Source organism: Silene latifolia, chromosome X (assembly GCF_048544455.1).
Source record: "Silene latifolia isolate original U9 population chromosome X, ASM4854445v1, whole genome shotgun sequence".
NCBI classification, from domain to species: Eukaryota; Viridiplantae; Streptophyta; class Magnoliopsida; order Caryophyllales; family Caryophyllaceae; genus Silene; species Silene latifolia.
This window is the reverse complement of record NC_133537.1, coordinates 254038537-254041459: the sequence shown is the minus strand read 5'-3', so window position 1 is coordinate 254041459 and position 2923 is coordinate 254038537. Positions and strand designations below refer to the sequence as shown.

At 40.8% G+C, this 2923-nt stretch overlaps 1 non-coding gene across 1 annotated transcript; it reads left to right on the top strand.

The window, feature by feature from the left end:
- The first annotated feature begins 2445 nt into the window (after positions 1 to 2445).
- LOC141624205 (small nucleolar RNA R71) lies at positions 2446 to 2552 on the top strand. Its single transcript, XR_012534016.1, has one exon. It is a non-coding gene; the product is annotated as a small nucleolar RNA R71 (small nucleolar RNA).
- The last annotated feature ends 371 nt before the right edge of the window (positions 2553 to 2923 follow it).

The following is a 2923-nucleotide window of genomic DNA, read 5'->3' as shown; positions in this document are numbered from 1 at the left end:
ACCCGGATTCAGTTCCATCCGTGCACTTGCATATCCCTTGTCATTTTTCATTCTTCAAATCCCGTCTTCTTCATTGTAGGGGCACTACTAAGGCATGAATAGCCTAGGCAATTGTTATCCCCACACTAAGCTAAAGCACTACACATCAATTAAATGATTTGTCCCTCCCTCACTTCTCTCAAAAATGATAATTATCTTGATCAAGGCATAAAAATCCAAAAATGACAAAAAATGCAATGTAAGAATTAAAATGCGAGTTAGGGGGTTAGAAATATTTACAAATGGTGGTTTAGGGAGGACTCCACCAAACTCTCATCCTTAGTGAGATGTCATGGGGGCATGTCCAAGGTGTTGTTGATGTTGTTCAACACCTTGAAAAAGTAGTCAAAAGCTTGTTCATTATCATGATAAAGATCTTCAATAGACCTTTGCCCTTGTTGTCGGTCTTGATCGATAGCATTACCAATATAGGGATTGAAAATCCCTTCAAACTCATCGTCCCAAAGACCACAAACTTCATCTACTTGATCACTAAAGATCTCTTGAGTTGATAGAGCCAACTCTCCCACTTTCTTGTCTTGGCCAATGAGGACATCCTCTTCATTGCTTGACTTTGGTGAGCTTTTCAAGCTCTCTTTGTTACAATTCACTTGCTCTTTGAATGGAGCATCTTCAATTTTCTTCTTCCATTGGAATTCCGACTTCTTCCTATCATCCTTCCGGCTATAATGATCAACCATAAAACATGGTTCATGCAAACGGGGAGCGCTCATGGTCTTGTCAAGATTGAAAGTTATGCTTTCATCTCCCACTTCTAGAGTGAGCTCTCCATGCTTCACATCAATCACCGCACCCGCGGTGTGTAAGAAAGGTCTTCCTAGAATGATTGGAATGTTGGAGTCTTCTTCCATGTCAACAATGACAAAGTCCACCGGGATGAAAAATTTCCCAACTCTTACGGGAACATCTTCCCATATCCCTAATGGTGTCTTCGTTGATCTATCGGCCATTTGGAGTGTGATATTGGTGCATTTAAGCTCTCCCATCCCCAACCTTTTACTCACCGAGTACGGCATAACACTCACACTAGCCCCTAGATCACATAAGGCTTTGTTGATCGTGGTGTCGCCAATGGTACACGGTATGGAGAAGCTTCCCGGATCTTTGAGTTTTGGAGGTGAACTCCCTTGAAGTATTGCACTACTCACCTTAGTGAAGGCGATAGTCTCAAGCTTCCGGATTGACTTCTTCTTTGTGAGGATGTCTTTCATGTATTTTGCATAGGCCGGCACGTGATTGATTAATTCCGTGAAAGGAATCGAGACTTCCAAATTCTTCACAATTTCCATAAAATTTCCAAGTTGGTCATCAAATTTGGGCTTGGCTTGACGACTTGGAAAAAGAAGTCTAATCACAATGGGCTCCTTCTCCTTGACCTTGTCTTCATTTTTCTTTGAAATTTCTTCTTTTGATGGTTCTCCATCCTTGGAGTTTTGCACAATTTCTTCTTTGCCACTAGCTTCCACAACTTCATCCTCAACTTGCTTCTTCGGTGCTTCATACCTTGTACCACTCCTCAAGTGAATGGCACTAACCGTTTCATGTCTTGGGGGATTACTTTGAGGTGGTAATTGCCCCTTTTGTCTTTGTGAGCTTGAAGATGCTAGTTGAGTTAATTGGGTTTCCAACATTTTGGTGTGAGCTAGGATGTTGTTGATGGTGATTTCCTTTGCTTGACTATCTTTTTGCATTTGAGTGAAAAACTCTTGTTGATTCTTTTGCATTTGGAGGACCGCTTTTTGAACATCAAAACCTTGGTCATTTTGTTGATTGTATGGAGTTTGATTTTGGTAACCTTGGTTTTGGTTGTAAAAGGGTCTTTCATTTTGGTTTCTCATGGGAGGTGGGGTGTATGTTGGTTGAGGGTTTTGAACATTTTGGCTTTTGTATGAGAGATTTGGATGGAATTTGGTGTTTTCATTGTAATAGTTTGAATAAGGGGTACCACTCTTGTATGCTTGGAAAGCATTAACTTGTTCATTTGTTCCCCTACATTCACTTTGGTCATGTCCCAAAGTTCCACAATTCTCACATATCCCACTTGGGATTGATGAAGATGTCTTCATGGCATTAACATGATGCTTTGGTGATTTTGAGGCTTCTTCAAGTCTAGCCATAGCTTTTTCAAACTTCAAATTGATGGTATCAATGTGAGCACTAAGTTGAGCACCCAATTGAGTAATGGAGTCCACTTCATGTTTTCATCTTCTAGTAGCCTTGCGAGGTCTACTATATTGTGAGTTATGGACCGCCATTTCCTCAATTTTGTTCCAAGTTTGATTGTCATCAACTTCGGTGAACATTCCATTTTATCCCATGTTGAGAATGTTCCTTGAATCTTCATAAAGACCGTTCCAAAATTGTTGTACCAAGAACCACTCGCTAAGTCCATGATGAGGACATGAGCGACAAATTCCCTTGAATCGCTCCCAAGCTTCATACAAAGATTCTTCGTCCCTTTGCTTAAAGCCCGTAATTTGAGCTCTTAGCATGTTAGTCTTTTCCGGTGGATAGAACTTTTTGTAGAAAGCTAGAGCCAACTTTTTCCAAGAATCAATTCCGAGAGTAGCCTTATCAAGGCCTTTCAACCATTGTTTTGCGGTGCCAATTAGAGAAAAAGGAAATAAGACCCATCGAATTTGGTCTTGAGTTACACCGGTTTGAGAAATCGCATCACAATAGTCACAAAAAGTCTCCATATGAGAATGAGGGTCTTCACTAGGCATCCCCCCAAATTGGCTTCTTTCGACTAATTGAATAAATGCGGATTTGGCAATAAAATTTCCGGTTAGATGTTGTGTGGGAGTACCATTGGGTAGGTTCTCCTCGGTGGGTACGGAATGTGATGAAAACTTAGGCATTG